Below are 22,559 nucleotides of genomic sequence, written 5' to 3'. Positions count from 1 at the left end.
TGAAGTGCGAGCCCCCAGATGGCCGAGGCTTAAATAAGCTACTGTGGACAACAACTAGACCTGCCGGTTAACTACTGAAAGGACCTAACAGGCGGCCATTAGGGAACCCGGAAGCCTCTATCTTTCTATGAGGAATCTACAGTAATAGGATAACTAGGGCAAAACCCAATCCCAATTAGGAAAACCCCCTTAGCTTGCCTGTGGTCATGACACAATGGGAGGTGTACACGACAAATGTCCTGGGCAATTGGGGTGAAGGGGGGTGGGATACAAGATTTTATAAGCACCCCAGCACCTGCAAGTCTGTATGTGACCCCGGTGATGAAGTGACGGGTCATGCAACGCTCAGGCATCCCAAAACTGCAGTAAAACCGTGCACGCACCCCGGTAGCCCACTTGTGGAATTAACCTCCCGCAGTAGGCGGTGGCACCCAGGGACACGAAAAACACATACGCGTGGGACACGCAGGCTACTATGACCTCGAAAATGGGTACGCGATACACAGGGGCACCCGCAGTGGGAAAAATAGTTGCGCGACTCACTGTCAAACTAGCATGATAATGAAAAACACGTGTAGCCAATACCCCTGCCAAAAGAAGAGATACGTCCTTGATGCGCTGTAAAGTAGTGATGGTGCGCGAAACAACACGAAGTAGCAACACACACTTCAGTCTCCATGAAAGGCACGTACAGCGAACTGCCTGGAGCCGCTCACCTTTAACCTGTGCTGAGGGAAATGCCCACGCGCGTCACATCACTTACGCGCGTAGCCCCTTTCCTCGGATTACACGCATTAACACACACAGTTTTTTCACGTGCTAATTCTCTATGCACCCGTCACGAGGGGAATGCCCGTGCGCGTAACGTCACAGATGCGCTTACGTGCTAAGGTCCTTTCCTCGATTTACAGGCCGATGTGCACTTTTTTCACGTGCCAAATCACTCCGTAGCAAGCTGGCCACGCGACAATACACGGAAGACCACGCTCCTGCCCAAAAGTCCATTTTCCGGCCCCCAAGAGCCCCGAGCACGCTCCAACCTGCCATCTGCTGCTGCCTGCCTGCCTGCTGCCCACATGCCCTGCTATTTGGTGCCTGCACGTCAGCCATCTGCAGGGGTCCAGTTGCTGTGTCCACCCCTGCTGGAACAGAAGACTCCCGAATGGGATACCATCGCTCCACAGCCCAGCCCCAGGACCCAGTTGCCCACCCACACCTGCCTCGGGGGTCGCCATGTCGGGGCAAACACCATCCGAGACCACTGGCGACCCCCAGCCAGAGAGGCAGAGGGCCACCAGCTTCAGTGAAAAGGAAGTTGGTGTCCTGGTGGAGCAGGTTCTGGGGCATTATATGCCCTCTTCACACCATCGCGTGCCGACAAGGAAGGATGGGAGAGGATCTGGGAGGACGTAGTGGTTGCCATCCACGCAGAGGGGGTGGCAACCCGCAACATCAAGCACGTCCGGAAGCGCTGCGCGGACTTCAGGTCCAGGACCCTCAACAAGGCCCGTTGCCTCATGAAGGCAGAGGATGCAGAGTGGTGCCGGGTCCGCCTGACCAACATCCAGATGAGGGTCTTGGAACGCATAAGCCCAGCGCTCCACGCCCAGATCCTTCGGAGGAAGACCCGTCTGGAGTCGAGCGGTAAGTGGCCATGCATTGCTGTGTGCTGGTAGTCAGCTACTTGCCTGTATGTGTAACATAGGCCATGTATGGATGTGAGTGTGCAGGGACATCATGGTAATGCATGTGAGATCAGTAATGCTTGAACCACATGGATATTGCATGTGTTCCAATGCAACATGGAGAGCAGCATGCGGGATGCACACATGAATGCATGCCTGTCCCTGTTTTTGGACATGGATGGGGGGTGAGAGATGGTGCTGCTCTCATGTACATGTATGGTGTACATGTCTGTGTGTCTGAGAAGTGTGTGTGTGACTTTGAAACGCCATGGATGCATGACACATGTCCGTGACGATGTGTAGATTCACTTATGCAGTCTTGTCACCCTTGTATCCACTGTGCCTGTGGTGTACGAGCCAGGAAGCATGACCCTCCGGTGATGTGTGTGCATGGGATCAGTATGAGCCATGATGCATGTGAGTTTTAAGGCAACATTTATGTCAATAGAGGCCCTTGTACATGGATGCTGATATTGATTGCATGTGCCGTGCCTGTTTCTGCATGTGTGTTGCCTGCATTGAACCATGTGTTGTGGAGGGACAGGATGGAAGTGACGTTTGACAGTGCCACTCATGTGTTATTGCTTCCTGTCTAGGGGACTATTGTACAGTACCCTGATGCTTGTGTTCTATGTCTCCCTCTACGCAGCATCGAGTGAAGAAGACGGCAGAGACAGCGCTGTGGAGCTAAGCGGTGGGGATGCCTCCACTGGGCGTCAACGCAAGGCTCAGCCACCCTCCCAGGAATTACCATCATTGAGGGGACCGGTGCTGCGTCTGCCACTACGGCTGTAGCGGAAGGGCCGGGTGAGCCCCCACAGGTGCTTGCAATGGCGGAAGACGGTGCGGAGACATCCAGGTTGGTGGTCTCCACAAAGGAGGAGCCCACTACTGAGCCGCACATGGGGCCTGGTGGGGGTAGTACCACTGTTGCAAGTGGTGCAGTCCAGGGCCAGGGTCAGGAGGCAGCACAGGTCGCCGCAGAGGGACCTGTGCATGTCGTTGTCCCTGACCCTGGGACTGCACCACCATGCACCAGCAGGGATGCCCCATCCCAGGCCCTTCCGCAGGTAGGGGGGAGGCCCACGTCATCTGGCTCTCCACTACCTGCGGACGAGGAGTCCCATGACCGTATGGGCTCAGTCCTGATTGGTGTCACATTGCGCAGGCGTGTCATTCGTGATGACGTGCGTGCTTCCTGGGGGGAGCACACACGCCATCACGAAGAGCTGCGTGGCAACATGGCACAGTTGGGAGGGGCCATGGTCGGTGGGTTTCTACATGTGTCGCGCACTCTGGCGGACCTCTCCTCCTCTGTGGAGACTATGCGCCAGTCGTTCTTCCTGCCGTCTTCTGGCCCAGATTCCACCAGGGCCCCCTGTGGACCTGGCCTGACCAACACAGCCAGCTTGGTGGAAATCCCATCCCTGCCACAGTCGGGAGTCGGCGGTCCAGCAGGGGTGGACACCCCAACAACTGGAGACCAGCAGATGGAGGATGTGCAGGCATCATCGGACAGGGCTCATGGACAGCAGCAGCAGCAGCAGGCTCTAGGTGGGATCGATGATGGCTCGGGCCATCAACATCAGAGAGGCAGGCATCGGCCAGAGGGCAGGAGGACCCTGGAATGGGTGTGTCTTCCATGTGGCTGTGGTTGGGCGGCGGCGGGCAGAAGAGGCACGGCTCACCATGGTCAGGGCGGAGTTCACCATGCGTCGGGCGTTGAGGCGGTCTGAATGCCTCGAGGCAACTCGCAGGGAGCTGGAACAGGCCATGGATGCATCCCGGTGAGACCTCGGGGCCAGGGCAGAGGCCCACCTCCAGGAAATTGACCTGGAGTTTGATGATGCCCTGGCCCACAACATCATAGAGTGAGCCGTAGGACTTTCCCGCCGCCATTGTATATAGTTAGTGTTAGGTTTCCTTTCTCTTTTTTTCTTTTGGGACACTTGGACAATGCCCCACGTTTTTGTTTATAGTTCTTAATTAGGTAGGTTTTTTTTTTATAGGTTTCGTTTAATTTGTTGGGCTCATGGACCCTGGTTTCAATCTCTGTACATAGTTGGACTGTGGATTTCTGCACAAATATTATTTTACTTCACCATGGATCAATGGATTTTAAAATGTAGGTTTCCTTTGGATTTGATTTGGTGGACAAGGAGTTTTCACTGACTTTATTTTGGATGACTTTGGATTGTGACTTCATTATTTTTTTTTCTTTTTTGGACATGCATTCTTTTTTTGGATACATATTATTTTCATGCTTTGATTCCATTTGCTTCATTTTGTGCACAATACATTTTGATTTCTTACTTCCATGTGTGGTATTCGCTCATTGGTTTAATGCATGTCACAATGTGGGTTTGCACAATCACTGGCACACAGTGTGTGTGATGGACATGTGTTGATGTGCATAGTTGACTTTTGTCTTGTGACAAGAAATAGGCCTTTCAGTGTGGGATGGATGGGAAACTTGATTGTGTCTCGGGACTGGGGTGGCGTGCAGTGGGATTTTGGTGGACATGAGGCCCATGAATGTGCATCTTTATGACATGTTGGGTGGGGACATGTGTCGGGGCCTGCTGGCAGGTGCCCCTCAATGCTGGGAGGGTGGGGGGTGCAGGGGGACATGTGTCTGGGCCTGCTGGCAGGTGCCCCTCAATGCTGGGTGGGTGGGGTGCAGGGGGACATGAGTCGGGGCCTGCTGGCAGGTGCCCGTCAATGCAGGGTGGGTGGGAATGCAGGGGGACATGTGTCGTGGCCTGCTGGCAGGTGCCCCTCAATGCTGGGTGGGTGGGGGTGCAGGGGGACATGAGTCAGGGCCTGCTGGCAGGTGCTCGTCAATGCAGGGTGGGTGAGGGTGCAGGGGGACATGTTTCGGAGCCTGCTGGCAGGTGTCCATCAATGCAGGGTGGGTGGGGGTGCAGGGGGACATGTGTCGGGGCCTGCTGGCAGGTGCCCCTCAATGCTGGGTGGGTGAGGGTGCAGGGGGACATGTGTCGGGCCTTCTGGCAGGTTCTCCTCAATGCAGGGTGGGTGGGGGTGCAGGGGGACATGAGTCGGGCCTGCTGGCAGGTGCCCGTCAATGCAGGGTGGGCGGGGGTGCAGGGGGACATGTGTCTGGGCCTGCTGGCAGGTGCCCCTCAATGCTGGGTGGGTGGGGTGCAGGGGGACATGAGTCGGGGCCTGCTGGCAGGTGCCCGTCAATGCAGGGTGGGTGGGAATGCAGGGGGACATGTGTCGTGGCCTGCTGGCAGGTGCCCCTCAATGCTAGGTGGGTGGGGGTGCAGGGGGACATGAGTCAGGGCCTGCTGGCAGGTGCTCGTCAATGCAGGGTGGGTGGGGGTGCAGGGGGACATGTTTCGGAGCCTGCTGGCAGGTGTCCATCAATGCAGGGTGGGTGGGGGTGCAGGGGGACATGTGTCGGGGCCTGCTGGCAGGTGCCTCTCAATGCTGGGTGGGTGAGGGTGCAGGGGGACATGTGTCGGGCCTTCTGGCAGGTTCCCCTCAATGCAGGGTGGGTGGGGGTGCAGGGGGACATGAGTCGGGCCTGCTGGCAGGTGCCCGTCAATGCAGGGTGGGCGGGGGTGCAGGGGGACATGAGTCGGTGCTCACTGGTGCATGGTGACATGTGGGCTGGCTGGGGTGCATGGCCAGGGTGGATGGGCTGCCTACGGGACATGACCAGGAGTGCAGGGTAGTCCCCTGTGGTGTGAGATGGCTGCAGGGGCTGGTGAGGGGGTACAGGGCACACCTGGGAGGACACACTGCAAAATCATGTTTGGAACTCCCCGCGCATCCCTCAGAATACACGTACCCCACTCGCACAGATCCTATCGTGTGTGATTCTCCACGCGCACCCCCAAAATACACGTACCCCACTCGCACAGGGCCTATCGCATGTGATTCTCCATGTGCACCCCCGAAATACACGTACCTCGCTCGAATAAGGGCCTGTCGCGTGTGATTCTCGATGCGCACTGCCGAAATACACGTACCCCGCTCGCACAGTGCCTGTCACGTGTGATTCTCCACGTGCACCCCCGAAATACACATACCCCGGTCGCACAAGGCCTGTCGTGTGTGATTCTTCACACGCACCCCCGAAATACATGTACCCCGCTCGCACAAGGCTTGTCGCGTGTGATTCTCCACGTGCACCTCCGAAATACATGTACCCCGTTCGCACAAGGCCTGTCGCATGTGACTCTCCAAGCGCACCCCTGAAATACACGTACCCCGCTCGCACAGGGCCTATCGCATGCGATTCTCCACGTGCACCCCGCTGCGAGCGGGGTTTGTGTACTCGGAGGGGTGCACTGGGAGTTTTACAGGCGTTTTCGTGGTTGGGGGGCTGTATGCTGGTCCACAGGCCTGTGCGCCATGTACGGGATTTGTGTGCTGTTCATGGCGCACGGGGCGGGGTTGGGGGTGTAAATGGCGCTGCTGCAGGATCGCTGCACCACTCTGCGCCACGGCTCATTATGGATGTTAGAATCCATGAATACGCTGTGCGCGGAAATGGATTTTGGCGCACGCGGCTGGCGCAGACTGCCGCACGCGCAAAATGTGCGCCAGCCGCGTGTGCCACTTGTGCGCTGATTTCTATGAATTACCCCCTGAATATTCGGTATTGTCCATACTGGTAGCCATAAGTCATTAATGAAACGTGTCCAGGACATGCTAGAAGGGAATGTGCAGCAACATAAAAGCACACCGCAGGCACGGAAACTGTGCCAAAATAATTGTGAATTTGTGCCGTCGGCATGTTTGCATAACAGGGACTATTGGGTGCCTAAAGCGCTGGACCGGAGGTCGGCCAATTTAAGCAAACATCCGAAGTATACAGACCGCTAGGATACATTGAATACTTCGTTCTCAGTTCAAGAAGCGAAAACATTTAATTTAATTTTGACAATACATACGTTGCAGATAAGGTTCTGAAAGTTAAAGTGTACTGAAACAAAACTCAAACATACCAGAGTAACGCGTGTATCAGTGGACTTATTCAAGAACTCAACCGTGTACTTTCCAACAACTGTTGGGCCGCCACAAACAAGCCTGCAAAAAGCGTCATGGCAGCAAATGTTTTGCAACAAGTCCCTGGCAGGGATTTCCCACTTGAGAGGTGTTTAATACACTTTCTCCTCTTGTAAATAAACCTACTGGGTCAATAGAGATATTCAACTGAAACCAAATGCTCGCTACTGGAGGAACATGACCTCTGCTCAGGTTTGCCCTGCCTTTCAACATTATAGTTCACCAGGGTCGGACTGGGACAAGAAATAGGCCCGGTCACCCAAAAAAAAGTGGGCCACCCCTCGTCTCACGACCCTTGACCTCTGATGACATCACCGGAAGTGATGTCATTTGACCCCCACCCCAAAGTGACATCCTGGAAAGCGATGAAACACGACCTTGCACCCCTTGACAAAACAGGAAGCGTTATCAAATAGCAATGTCCCTAAGTACACTAAATTACTGTGAATCCAAGCAGACGTCCAAGGCCAATTGATAATATATTATTGTATAGCACTTAAGTGTAAGCTCTTTTTTATATAACAAATATGCATACAATATCACCCAACCTGTGTTGGTACTCATTTATCGACCTAAGAAGGATGAAAGGCTTTTTGATTTTTTTTTTAAAAAAAATTGAAAAAAAAAACGTTTTTTCAATTTGTTTTTCTTCCAAACCGGCCCAGGCATGGCCAGAAACCGGCCCCACTCCCCAGGGACGACCATGTAGTTCACTCCACATTCAAAATTCCCATTTCCCCTTAGTTCTGCTTGAGACCTTTATTCCTTTACATTGAGTCACTTCCCTTTAGGAATGGGGTCCTTGCCAACGACTCGGTACTATTTGAAAATGTTGATCGTGTGGTTCAGCACAATTTGTTTCACATCATTAACTTTTGTCCTAATCAAAATGAATGTCCCGTCGGCCTGTAGATGACCTGAATCATGCTCCACAGCACCCCAATCAGGCTTTTTGGTTTGTGCTGTTAGAGGATGGACACGCAGGTTGTAGGTGTTTCGTTATTTGCCCACCCATTGACTCCCCATGGCCATGCTAATCCCTATTGCCCTTCTCACCGAGTTCCTGCCCCTCCCGCCCAAAACATATCATGGGAACTCTTTGAGCCTTACCATCAAAATTTGCCAGTGTTTTTTCAAAGCAGTTGAGAGTTAATAGTAGGGGCCTCATTACAAGTTTGGTGGTGTCTCGGCTTTAAATGTGTGCTGACACCACCAAAAAGATTTACCACTAGGCCTAGCAGAATTACTGCTGGATTTGAAGTAAGTGGTGGTAGGCAGTGTTGGTGCCCATTTATTCTAGTCCATAGGACTCCATAGGGATTTCGGAAGAATTAGCACCAGCGGTAATTCCGGTGGCAGGTAATTCTGCCAATTTGGCCTTATTTTGGCTGTAAAGTAGAGGAATTACCTCCAGCATTCTGCATTTCCTCCACCTTATTTCTGAATTCATAGTTCGGTGGTGTGGTAATGCAGAGGTAATGCAGTGGTTACTTAACACTGCATTACCACTATTTTTGGCCACACTGCCAAAGTCATAATGAGGCCCTTGATTGGAGTTATAAACCCGCTACTGGTGTAATTTAAATGTCAAAAAACAAAGGGGGGTCCTGGGAGTCCCTCTGCTGGACATTAGGCCCGGTTACGAGAGGCTTACCCAGAGTCTTTAGCTCATTATCTTTCACAGAGGAGACATATCTAAAACATATCGGTGTGTGTCCTTCTCTAGAGCAGTCCAGCACCGAAATGCTAGGCAATTCTCCTCTGAACAAGAGTACCAACAGCAACCCCAGACACGTGTTTCGGTCTGGTTGGACCTCATCAGTAGGGTGGAGCTGTGCCTCTCTAAGAATAGTGAGCAAGGGGTCCACGTCTGGATTCCCCTAGTAATTAGGGTGAGACCCAAAGTTACTTGAATGTGCAAAAAACAAGGGGGGGTCCTGGGAGTCCCACTGCCAGACATTAGTCCCCATGAGAAACTTTCCCAGAGTCTTTAGCTCACTATCTTTCACAGAGGAGAAACATCTAAACCATATCATTCTTTGTCCTGCTCTAGAGCAGTCCAGCACCGAAATGCTAAGCAATTCTCCTCTTAACAAGAGTAGCAACAGCAACCCCAGACACGTGTTTTGGTCTGGTTGGACCTCATCAGTAGGGTGAACATTCCTGCTGATGGTTTTGGTGTGCACCACGAGCATGTCACATATGTTTTCTGTGTTGTTCCCAAGGTCACACAGTGCCAACAGTTCTCAGTTTTGTGACGTAGTCCTGTACAGGCTCTGTTATTTCATGCTCTTTGCTGTAAAAGGAAAATCTGCGTAGTGCAATGTTTGCCTTGTTTGAGAAACTCTCGAAGATACTCCTAATGGCTTCCTTGTACAAATTCCATCCCCATGACAATCAACATAATGACCTTCCTTCCCAGGGTGTATTCTGCCCCTCCCAAGGCATCCACATAAGTAGCACATAGTGGTCCCCACTAGGGCCATGGAATCACCGGTTTACCCGGCATTTGTCTAAATGCTGGGGGTGGTGTTGTTCCTTGCATCCTTGTTTAAGAGGATTCTCTGTGGCCACTGGTCGAACCCAGTCATCGTCGCCAATTATTATGTTGTGGCCTGGGAATGATTAAGTCTTCTAAAAAGGTATGGTGCAATGTATTTATTTCCTAGGATGATTACATGATTTACAGGATACATGGTTAGGTTCACTGTCTGCATCAATCAAGTCATTCTGCACCATTGATATAACATGTACAGGTTTTATGATAATATAGGAGGATCGCCACTGGCATGACCATTTTCCTGTAATGTCCGCTCCTTTCTCTGCGTATTTGCAGGGTCTGCCACTCGTGCGATGCAAAGTCTCATGAGATCTCAGCCAGGGCTGACCGCGCAAGACTGGTGCTCCCAGGTGCCTTGTCCTTAAGCTGAAAACATTTTAGATGCCTGAGCTCAGGGACTGAAGTTTTAAAATAGTTCTTTGTTTAATGAATCAGCTTTAGGATAGCAGGGAATTAGTTCAGCCTGCAAAGCATGAGAGAGGATTCCTTCCATGTATTTGAAACATCAACAAGTAAATGTCCTTCACCAGGCTTAACTGGTAATTCATGTCAAAGGAGTAGCCAGGGAACAAGGACTAACCTGGAGGAGCTAATGCTTGGGAATGAATGCCAGAGGACCGGAGAGGCTGGCGGGAGCAGGTGTGTTCTTTCTCATAGGTTATGAGTAAGGCACAGTAAGCATAAACATTACTCCAGGATGTCCACATTACATTTCCTGAAAGGACCCAGCTTTAGCCAGTAAGATAGTTGTTATAACAATCATTTTATAGGAACCAGGCACGAGAGAATTTTGTAGATGCTAAATATTCATCAAGTAATTACATAATTGATTCCATAGTTTGGCAAGGAGACCTCCCAATGGCTATGTGTACAAGCTTAACATTATAAGCGAGAGGATCTATCCTTGACGTACTCTGCAAGTCAGAGTAATGTACAGGAGACATGTTCAATGATCCGGTGCTTCACTGTGCTGTACTGAGAGATCAATTACAGCACAGCAATATTCAATTCTGATTGACAGTTTCTAAGGCTGCCAGGAGGAAAGCATCAATGTTGCCTGTGACATGTAAAATGCCATACTTGGAGGGTTGTTGTCTTGACACCGAATTGGTGCTGAATCCTGAACTGACGTAGTTGTGTAGGAGTTAATCATTTGCTTTTGTAGCTGGATGGCGACTTCTTTAAGGCATTGTAGGTGTGAGATTCTGGTAGGTTTGTGTGTCCATGCACACTTTTCTTCTTGCCTGAATCTGCCCAAATATCCTTCAAGGGGCATGCATCTTCATGAACTGTAGCTGTCCCACTTGCATTACTATCCCTCAAACAAGACATGCCATTTTTCTTTTTTACTCGCACCATACAATAGTGTTGAGAGCATGCCCCCTTTAATAACCTATGCAATGGGGCTGCCCACCACATCATTTGTGCTACAGAAAAGTAACCAGGAAATGTGCAAGTCAACTTTGTGAATAAGAGTACTGGTACAATTATCAAAGCAATGTAAATTTTGCCCTCAGTATTTTTTAAAGGATTGTTTTCAGCTGACAAAAAATAATATTAGGTTTCTACATAACCATTAGTGATTTAGACACTTTGTTTTCTTTGCACATCACTTGCAAGAACGTTTTTGACCTTTTCCATTAGTTTATACATTGTTTGCTTCGAACATGTGCTGGGAGGAAAAACAATCAGACATGGGAGGAAAACAATCAGACCTCTCTAACCCACTGTTCACAGCAATGTTTTCTCAGACTGCTATTTTCATCACCTTTTCCCAATTCTGTCTCCCAAATATATCAATAAATGTCGCTGAGCTTTTGATCACCCAAATACATTGAAAAGGTGTGCGATTTAAGGATTGGACACATTTATTCACTTGGATTTAGTAATTAAATAAGATCAAATGAAAGCAGCCATCTTGAGTGTTCCACTTCCATTGACAAGCAACACGCTACCACAGCTTTCCAAAGGAGTGCGAAAGCATTTCAATCCTGTTCTGGTATTCAGAGAAAGCGGTAGCAGAGTGAGTGCATTTGGAAAAAGACAGACTACTTTGAGGCATCCAACAGTCTCATATTTTCGCTTGATGAAGGGATGAGAATGTCCCGTAATGCACAGAGCTAGGATTTTTTCTGAATTTCTTTGCATGATTGGATAACAAATTTGCTAATTAATGGAAAAATAGTCCCAGTTAAGGATTGATACACATGTTGATTTCACTGTTGGAACTAACAAGGACCGACTTGAACTAGTCCTTTATCAATACATTTAAAAAAAAAACAACATTTTGACTGGTAACTATTTTTACCGTTAATCATCATGCACATTGATTAAACAGTCTGTTGGTTATATGGGAATTGCACAGAGAAATCATGTCCAGGGCCCCCTTAAGGTGGATGGCTTGGTTTTTGATCTGCATTTGTTGCTGCCCATTTGTGAAGACAGGAACCAATTGAAAGACAGCTGGGCACCACGAGAAGGATTGAGAATTGGCAAAATATGCCAGCATGCACGAGCACACAGACAAGGGAGACTCTCCCTCACAGCAGGAGCTGAATTGAAGTGCCACTCAATAAGCGTGATGGATGGAGACCCAGGGCTGCCAAGGAAGGAAGTAAAAACAGACCAAAAGAAACACACCAGCTTCCCACCTTTATGATGCCAGAGAAGCGGAAGGGATGTGAGAAAGTTGTCCATGCAGACCAGAAGTGGGTCGAGAGCATGGATCCACGCTGGCCACAGAGAACGCCTTCACGAGTGAGCACCGCAGCTGGAGAGAAGGAACGCTGCATTGTATGAGGTGTGGGTGTAGGGCGGCAAGCTGATGATCAATATCCCAGAAGGGGGTAAGGGAAGCAAGAACTAAAACAGGGCTGAGGAGGCCCATTTCCCAAACCAGGCAGTTCATCTGAATACCAGAGGAGGTGAAAGAAGTGAGAGTCAAACAAGAGCTGAGCAGGCCATAGCCCGAACTGTGCTGATAATCTGAATACCCCACGAGGGGGTATGAGAAGTGAGAACCAAAACTGGGCTGAGCTGGCCCGTAGTACATGCTGGGCTGATAATCCAAATGCCCCAGGAGTGCGTGAGAGAAGTGAGAAACAAAGTAGGCTGAGCAGGTCCGCAGCCCACACCGGGTTTATAATCTGAATACCCCAGGAGAGGGTGAGAGAAACCACAACCAAAGTAGGGCTAAGCAGACTTGCAGCCTACACAAGGTTGAAAGTAGAAACATCCCACCAGGGAAAAACGAGAGTTTTGTTTTCTGACTATAAACCTATCCAGATCAAAGGAACCAGTCATATTTAATAAGGAGTATACTTCCCTGGAAGGGTGATCAACTAGAAACTGCTCTGAATAAGATCATTGTTTTGTCAAGAGGCACTGAGAGACATTTGCTTTGTTGTTGGGACAACTACAACAGTTGGAAGGCTAGAGAGGCTTTGAGAACTCTTTGATGGGGTGTAGAGGCAGAAAACCTTTTCTCCCACCATATCTCTCTCACTTCTCTTGCCTGTCGCTACCACCTCTTTAATATTCGCAAAGTCTGTCCCTGTCTCACCTTCCATGCTACCAAACGTTTAATCTCCTCCCTTATCTTCTCCCGCCTCTTCTACTGCTCTTCCTTATTCTTTGGACTACCCACTTCTCATCTCGCCCCCCTCAAATCCATCTACCATTCTGCTGTCTGTACCCTCTGTCTCTTTAACCCCCGTGACTCCATCTCTACTTCCCTCTCTTCCCTCGGCTGGCTTCCATTTCACTCCCAACTTAAATTTCACTTTCTCTGTCTTGTCTTGAAATCTCTCCATGGTCTTGCTCCCCCTTATCTCTCCTCCCTCCTCTCTTTCTACTCTCCTTCCTGTTCCCTTCGTTCAGCTGACCATTTCCTTCTCACTGTACCCCCGTCCCCTTGTGCCCCCTCCCGTTTCCACTCCTTCCAACTCCTAGCCCCCCTGCACTGGAACTCCCTACCTCTCGCAATCCGCTCTACCCCTACCTTCTCCTCATTCCGCACCTCGCTTAAATCTCTCCTTCTCCATTCTCCTCCTTGAAACCCTTTCCCCTCCCTGCTTCCCCTCCCTATCTTTCCCCTTGAATATCTTCTTCCCCCTAACTCCCCACTCTCACCTTTTCCCCTCCCCTCCTCCTTCCCCCTCTGCCTCCCACACAGTCCTACTCCACTACTCTCCCTATTCCATTCAGTTAATTGCTCTTCTTACTGTTTTGTTGACTGATTCATATTGTAATTTGCTTCTACAGTTATATTGTGTTTCATGTATTAAGTTGTTCAATTGTGCAGCGCTTTGTTGTAAAGCGCTATATAAATAAATAAATACAAATACAAAACCAGTCACCACTAATTTGCCTAATGTAGAGTAAGTCTATCCTAAGTTAAAACTTATGTTGTCTTTTCCTTTCATAGTGGGAGGGCAGATGTTAGGTTAGAATGTACTTTGACAGAGGACAGTGCTTTCTTTCTAAGACGTCCTGACGAGCACCAGTTTGTTGTTTTTGAGAATAGGGACTGCCTCTTAGAAGTACGGTTTAAAGTGGGCATTTTCTTTACTTTATTAAAAGACCTTGTTCAAACCTGTCCTCTGGTCTGCCTCCTATGTCTGACTGAAAACAATTAATATTAGAAATAGAAAATCTCTAGAAGGTTATACATTTGGGCGAGCTGGTTGAATCCTTGGGGCTTGAGCAGTCTAGGACATTTACAAAAGGGTAAATCAAATTCAGAACCCACCTGGAGAAGCGGGAGTTCTTGGTCAACTATTGACTATATTTACACTTCTGATTCAATGCGAACTCATCTAACAGATGTGAATATTATTACTGAATCTTCTAGTGATTTGAAAGAGCTTATGTGGCTTTGGTCATCCCGGCAAACTGGGTGGTAAAATCTTTTGGCAATATAAGACCAATGCATTTTTTCTACAACCACTGTAACTTGTGTGGCACGGTATCCCTCCCCTCTATTCAAAGGGGAGCACCTGCTTGAGACTAGAGAGGTGGGCCAACTAAGCTTAACACCCCCTACGGGACAGGGCAGGTGGCATCCCAATGTGGCTGACCCCATCACCCCCTGGGGATAGGAAAGTCTGTGATTGAAGTAGCATTTACTCTCCCTATTCTCAAAGTCGAAATACTTTTGTTGACTACATAGGTGAGAACTTGTGCAATGATTGGAGAATTCCATTTAGGCTGACAGGTGAGGTTTCTAACCATTTGCGTGAAGGACACTCACTGGGAGCGTAGAGAGGCTGGCACGTCCCACCCCTTTGGTGAGGCAAAGATAAAGAGGCAGTCCGTATAGGATGAGGGAAAGTAAGTTGCTAGTGGAAACACAGAAGGGCGGGAACCTCCTCCTGAGAGGTGTGACCTGACGACGTTGATCGTATGCCAGGCGTCACAAGGAAGGCTATGGCTGAGCCCGTGGAATGCAGGCAAACATACCACTCGAGGAGACAGGAAGCCTCTACCTGAAAGAACAATACTACAACGTGTATGCTGGAGAAGCAGAGAACCGTCGAGGAGATGACATACCCAGGGCACTGCAGGAGAAACGATGGTCAAGCTCCACCTAGTACTCGACGCCTGTCAGGATGTATGATTTGACCATAAATATAAAAAAACTAAATTGATGGTCTGCGATTCAAATAGAAAAAAGTGCACCTTCTCGTGAAGAGTCAACAACGAGAAGTTAGATTTAGTAACTCAATCCAAGTATCTGGGTTATACCATCTATAGTCATCAAAGATGGTTGGACCTTTGGCAGACTGTTACGAAGAAAAGTGAGTTGTACATCTCTCAAATGAAAATGATCCTTACTAGATATGGTACATTTTCACTAGCACCTGCATTAACATACTATTGCCGGCTTTGCTATTTGACACTGACATCATCTCTGGCATGGAGGAAATATATTGTAATCGCAGAGAAGGTTGCATTTGGCGAGATGTCTTGGATATTCCTAAATATGTACCTATTTCAGTGATTCAAAGAGAGTATGAGCCGACCTCCATATCTGCATGGTTAAAGTGGAAATCCATATCGTTCTTTAGAGGTTTTAAGACTTCCAGTGGAAAACGCCCTATTGAGTAAACTGAACAGGATTATGGAAAAGAATAATTGTAAACTCTTCTCCAACTGGATTCAAGGAAATATGTTATTGTTATCAGAGCTGCGGAAGTCTGTGGATCTGTTAGATCAGGATCCTCAAAAGAGGGCTTTATTTGAAAATGATTGGATTAGGTCAGGTGAAATAAATAGGAAGTATTCACTATATGGGAAAGCATCAAAAATAGAGAAATTGATGTAAAAATATGAACCCTATTTAATGAAGTCCCCATGGCCGATTCAGAGGAAGAAATGTATGAGGGTCCGACTGAAGGTTCTGCCTACTAGGGAATTAGACTGCGTACACATGGGAATAGATAGAAACAGTAGGACGTGCAGCTTTTATAAGGATGCTGTATCTATAGACACACTGGAGCATCTGATCATTTGCCCTCAAACGCTCCCATGTCGTTTTAAGTGTTTTAATACATTTTTGTGTGACAGAAGGTTTTATAATCCATCTTGTTTCTGTATAGAAATGTTATGTCGGGAACAAGTATCACTGATTATTGCTGCCATTAGTTGTGTTAAAGAAATATTGAATATGTCATAGTATGTTTTATTGTTCCATTTTACTTGATTGGATTTATTGTATGGAAATGTGTAAGGTTTGCTGGAAACCATGCGCCCATGAATACAATTTGTTTTTAAATTCCACATGTACCCTCTTGATTTTAGTTATGAATGAACCGATTCAGAATTGATACCCGGAAATGGCAAGCTTGTGCCCTGAAGCACCTAGAAAAGCTACAGCAAAACATAAAACTCTGTCTACTAGAATGAAGCTAGGTTGAGGATCCTGGATTTGAAAATGTTTGTGCTATAAATTCCCCAATGATAAGAAATAGAAATTATTCCTTATTACTTCGGGCGGCAAGACTTGTGAAATTGGAAACTTTACAAATGGCTCTGTATTGAGCAAGAACAGTTTTCTGCAATGGCAATGTAGGTAGAACTGAGTAAACCAGGTTTAAAAACGGCTGGAGCCAAATGACTAATGAGTTATTCAGAGGGATGAATACACATTCCACTATTTTCTGTGGAACTTATTTCAGGACGGTCGAATTGCTAAATATTTTCTGAAAATATTACATGACTGACATTTTCTGACTTACAGAGAAAACTAGGCTGAGGCCTTGGTGACATGGTTGAAAGCTGCATCTGTCAGGAGGGGATGGGGATCCACTCTCAGCCTGGGGAGCAAGGCCCACCGGAGTGGGAACGAGAGACAGTCAGTTCTTCCCCAGAGGTAAAAGGTGTCACTTCGGTGTTTTTTGGTGTACTTGACACAATTGCCACAATATCTTACACACACCAAAATGATATGATGCTCGCAAGCCAGTCTCGGTCTATCCTCTCCTAAGAAAATGGAGGACCCAGCGGAAAAAGAGCGAGCAACTGACCCAATCAGGAGAGAGAGAGAGAGAGAGAGCCAGAGACCCCCAGGTGGCATAAAACCTCCTCGAGCAGAACATTCCAAGAGCCCTGTGCACCCAGAGCCCCACCGGAGACTGCACCCAAGAGCTGAGTGCAGAGCACTCCATATAATAGAGCTGTACAGACACTGCTGAGTAGGAGATTTACCTGCAAAGAGTGTGTGTTAATCCCGTGTAGCCAATGAACTGAGACACGGACTACAGGTTACTGTAGTGGGCCTAAGCCCGCATTTATGCTTTTTTCTCACCTGTAACCCTTCCTTGGAGTGAAGGAAGCCATAGGCTAGTGCAGGCAGCTAGGGAGGTACCCAATTGAAAAAGACAGAAAGCAGAAAGTTGTGGATTATTCGGGTGAAGTGCAGGAAGAAAAAAAAGAGGAAGGCTAAGAGACCAGCCCGAGGAAGGAGGGTGAGGAGGAAGGAGGGGAATTGCTAAAGGAGCGTGCAAGGTGATGTGTAGGTTAGTGAGAGAAAGGGGTACTTGGTTGTGAGCATGTGTGGAAGGTGTGAAAGTGTGACTGATGGAGTAGGAGGTGCATTGGAAGAGTGAACGGATCGTGACTGTAGGGGAAGGTGTGGGAAGTGAGGGGTAGCAGTATAATGGAGAGAGGGGTAGGATTAAAGTGGAGAGAGGTGTAGGACTAGAGTGTGGCGTGGGGTAGTAATATGGCGGGGGGAAACAGTACTGAGAGGGCAGTAGTAGTGTCATGAAAGAGGGGTGTTAGAAATAGAGTGGGAAGGAAAGCATAGTAAGACTGAGTAACATTGGAGGGTGGTAGTAGATAGGAAGTGCAAGAGAAAGGCCAGCGGTGGGAGAGAGTAAAAAGTGGGAGGGACAGAGGCTAGACTGTGGGAAGAGTAGAAGGGAGAAGAGAAGGATGTGAGTAGGGAGAGATACAGGAGGATGAACTGGAGGGCATTGAAGTTAAAGACCAAGTGGGGCCTGCATGTCTGAAAGGCACCTAATATTGTAAACTACCTTCAGGGACCTTAGGTCAGGGACCACCTAGATTATTCCGAGAGGTGTTACAGACATACAGCATCTAGTACAACCCCATAAGTCAGATAGTTATCAGATAGGAATTACCAATCACTAGTGACAAGCCCAGATTTGAGGGACACCTGGGTTAGGGAGGGACTGCCCATCCCCAGGTTAGGTAGAGTGACGGCCCTTAGAGTACCCCTTGAATAAAAATCAAATAACAACTCAAACTTGGCGGTCGGTGTTCTTGAGGCCACCTGTGACACAAACAAAATTGTGGTGATATTCATTAAAATAAATAATGAAAAAACTGGGTTGGTCTAGGTTTCCTTAGTACTGATAACGTAATGCTGAAAAGTTGCACTGGGTCATGCCTAGAACCCACAATTCATACATATGCAATGATCTGTGAACTGCTAGGCAGGAGTGCTGCAAACCTTTGGGGAAATATATGAAATGTCTATTACTTACTAGTAATATTTATTACTCCCCGCTCTACTTGTCCTTGTTGCAGTACTCAATATTGAAGATGTCCATCTTCCTGCCACTATCTCCATTAAAAAGAAATCCCTTCCTTGGCTCTGCCCCTGCAGGTAAAAGTACAGACACTCACCAGCATCTTCCTGTGTTCACTGCAACAATGTCACTGTTCTGGCACTAGGAAGAGTAGGACCAGGGATAATCAAGATTACTGGTAATAAATCTATTACTCGCATACTTCTTCCTCACGCGAGTATTCAATATTGAAGTGTAACAGTCTTACAACATTCCGTTCATGCCTGAGGCACCATAAAAAGACAAATCACAGGGATGCCGCACACAGTGGAAATACATGTTTTGATTTCAGTGCTGCTTGGAGAACTGAATATGCAAAGCCTTTCTACCTGCCCAGTGAGGTGAAGTCGGTAATGAATCTGAATTGGAAGGCGCTGCCCATGTCATTTACACATATCCAGAAAAGAGTCGCCAAGAAGATGCCAATCCTCAGATGGAGTGTTCCTGATCCTCCAAAGGAAGGGAAACCTCTGAGAGGAAATACATAGAGGAAATACCATCTTTGTACAATCCATTGAATGATTAGACAACTAGTGCGCCTTCCGTGCTGTGCTTTAGATTATAATGAGACTGTTGGATGACAAGAAGGGTGGCTGTCCTTTCCAAATATGTCAAGTGGACATGTCTGACTTCCCACCCCTGAAAGATTGGGAGGTAACCCATAGAAGAATATGTCCTGTGACAGATAAAATGAGGACTCCCCTTGAGCCGTAAATTGGGATAACATCTAAAAACCACAAAGACCAAAACAGGGTTCACATGGAAGTAAGGGGGCAAACATAAAAGAGAACCAACTTCCTCAATCCTTCTAGATGTTCTAACGGCACGAGGAAGACAATCGTCTGGTGAGAAAGCTGAGCTATGCTGTGGCCAAGGGTGGGAACCCGGAATCCTGGAGGGCTTTAAGGACCAGCAGTAATCCCAGGGATTTTTAAAGAATCTACCCCTTGTCCTGCAATGGTCCATTAAGGACTCATCCTAGACTGACCCCATGCATGACCGAGGGACTGCCCTGATAACTGAACACTGATCCTTCATGGAGGACAGAGAAAGTCTCAGATGAAGCCTATTCCTACTAAAATTGACAATATGAAAAATGCCACATGGTAGATGCAGAAACCTGTATCTTCCACACTAACCAGAAAAGCTTTCCCTCTGTTTGTTTAGGACAATCTGGTGGAAGAAATGATGTTACACCTGAATAGAACAGCAAACCTCTTCTGGGAGGACCTGTCAGGCAAGCCTCTTTAAAAGACAGTGATGCCCAAACCCATCTATTGTTCGGCTGGAGGAGGAAACCTGGACCTGAGGACCCTGCAAAAGTACTCCCTGATCTTGCTCTGGGCCCTTGAAATTAATTAGGGGATTGGGAAGGAAAGCTTGGCATAATCGTAGCATCACTGATTTGGATCAACCCCATCTCCAGCCGAAGGCCACAAGAGACTCCTCTGGGAAAACCAATCAGTAAAAAAAACACCTCATGCCAGCAACACCAGGGACAATATCAGAGAGACCAACTAATGATGGACTAGGTGATCAGGTGACAAGTGCATGTGTCATTCCTTCTGAACATCCTGGGGCATCCAGTCATGGACGTTCCAGTGAAGGATGGAACAGTGAAGGGTGAAGACCAGCCAATGACCAGCTTCTTTGCCTCATTGCCTATGAGCCTTTGCCTGTCTCCATGCTGCACCTTTGAGTACCCAAAGCTTCTTAATTACTGTGCTGTCTCTCCACACTCTGCTACTGATCTATAATGCATTCACTCATGCTGCTCCTCCTACTCGCCTCTCCCTACGATTTCTCCAATCACGCTACAACTTCCTCCTTTCCTATCCCTATTATAAAACGTACAACTCGAAACTCCCACTACTCCATCCCTCTTCCGACAAACAAAGCAGACAAGCTTACCATATGTCCTCTAACACCTATCCACCTCGCCTCTCTTCCTCTGAGACTCAACTTTTCTACTCTTCATTACCATATCTTAATCTTCAACAGTGCACTCTGGAATGCTCAGTCTGTATGCAACAAAACCTCCTTTACCAGTGACTACCTTCAATCCAGCTCTCCTCCCCAAGACCTTCTTGCCATCACTGAAACCTGGATTTCTCCATCCGCATTGCCACTCTGGTGGCCCTACATGACTCGAAACTATCCTTCATTCACTCTCCTCGACTGACTGGCTTAGGTGGTGGAGTCAGACACCTACTATTCCTGCCTCAATTCCTCACAAATCTACAATACCACGTCCTCTCCTACCTCTTTTGAATTTACCATCTCTACTATCACCCACCTGGTCCGACTAAACCATTCTTTGATGATCTTGAGCAACTCCTGTATTCCCTTTCCACTTAACATCACCTCTTTCTCTTAGGTGACTTTAAACTTCCCTCTCCAATCACTTCTCAGAAATCTGAACTTCAGTCTTTTCTTAGTGACCACACTCTCCACTCTATCCATAACCTACCTACCCACATAAGGGGTAACTCTTTGGATCTCTTTCATCTGCACCTCTCTCTCAGCCACTAATAGTACTGTCACAACATCAATATCTGACCACTCAATTGTTTGCACCACCATCATCTTTCCACCATCTGACCTTTCCTCACTACTTGCTTCAACTATTACTTAAAGGAAATGTAAACCTTCTGCAATTCCCCCTTTCTCTCCGACCTACAGTTCTCATACTCCTCCTTAAAACCCAATGTCTCTTAAACCAACACGGCTTTCTCCAGCTTCAAATCGCTACTATATAACTCATTCTCCTCTCACTTTCCACTGCTTACTTTCACCCCTAAATCTCTGCATCCTCAACCATGGGTCACCTTATTCATACACTCTCCACACAGACATGCGTTGGCTGCTGCGTTAAATGGAGGCAAACCCACTAACATGAGGACCTGCAACTCTACCTCTCTACCCTGAACTCTCTCAAGACCACTCTTAATAGAACATAAAGGTAATTCTACCTAACCATCAATGACTCTCACTCCAACCATCCTCCAATTATCCTCGCCGGCTACAGGGCACCCTAAACTTAACCCTCCTAAATACAGTCTGACTATGACCTCCACTCTCACAGCTAATGAGCTAATTACCTTGCGGCAAAAATTTCAAAAATGAGAGGCTCTCCTGACCTTCCTCCCACATGCTCCTCCTACATTTTACACTCCACCTACTCTACCATCATCCTCTGGCACCATCTCCCACTTTAGTCACACTAATACTGATAAAGTGCTTTCTCCAATGATGAAGGCTAACCCCTGTTGTGCCCCATCAGACCCTCTTCCTCTAGTGGCCTCTCACCTCACTGAACTCTTCAACCTGTCATTCGACTTCCCTTGCTTTCCCTCTGTTTCCAAAACAGCCACGGTCATCCCTCTCCTAAAAAAGCACGGGGCTGAACCAAACCTTCTGACTAACTTTCGCACTGTGTCACTGTGTCTCTACTTCCGCACTACCCTAAAGCTATTTTGTTATTGGGCATTTGTATAGTGCCTTTTACGATTGGTATGATCTCAACGCGCTGCTGGATGAACTCCCTCAGGGACCGTAGTCCAGGTCAGTGGACAAAGTAGGGTAGCAAGTAATGCGTGTGTGCAATCAGTATGTTTGCAGACAGACCGCATTTTGTGGTGGGTAGCTGCATTCTAATGCTAGGAGTAGTGAGAAGGGTGTGTGAGACTAGTAGTAGGCCGAATTGTATTGGGTAGCTGCATTCCAGCGGAGGTGGTGCTCATATACGAGATGTGTGCAGATTATTTCGAGGAGGATAGTCGTGCTCTAAAGATTGTTGAGGTGTGTATGGTGGTGTATAATTATGTGTGCAGCTAGGCCAACATTAGTCATGGGGATATCCGCATTCTATTGTTTGGTGCAGAGGAAAGATTCAGCATATTGGTAGGGATGTGCGAGTATCCGTGCCGTTTGTTAGGGAGAATTCTCTTATAAGGCTAATTTCCCAAACCTAGTGAGTCCCCCAGCACCTTTGCTGGATTTTCGGGGTTTGTTTTTTTCTCCTGTTAAGAGTGAGACTCTTTTCCTCCCACTTTTAGGCATGATTTGAGGTATGTCTCTGACTATTTGTGTGCTTTTGGGCTATGGGGTCTTTTACTCCATAGAGTATCATCTGTTTTTTGTGTATGTGTTACACAGCACCCTCAGTGCAGTAACACA

The 22,559-nt window shown here is 47.8% G+C and overlaps 1 protein-coding gene across 1 annotated transcript in view; it reads right to left on the bottom strand.

Moving 5' to 3' along the window:
• The window catches only part of LOC138569976 (probable acyl-CoA dehydrogenase 6), a 908,321-nt gene that overhangs the window by 321,892 nt on the left and 563,870 nt on the right, over positions 1-22,559 (bottom strand). The window lies entirely within an intron of this gene.

This window comes from Ambystoma mexicanum, chromosome 2q (assembly GCF_040938575.1).
Source record: "Ambystoma mexicanum isolate Mex_15411 chromosome 2q, UKY_AmexF1_1, whole genome shotgun sequence".
NCBI lineage: Eukaryota > Metazoa > Chordata > Amphibia > Caudata > Ambystomatidae > Ambystoma > Ambystoma mexicanum.
This window is presented reverse-complemented; position numbering and strand designations above follow the sequence as displayed.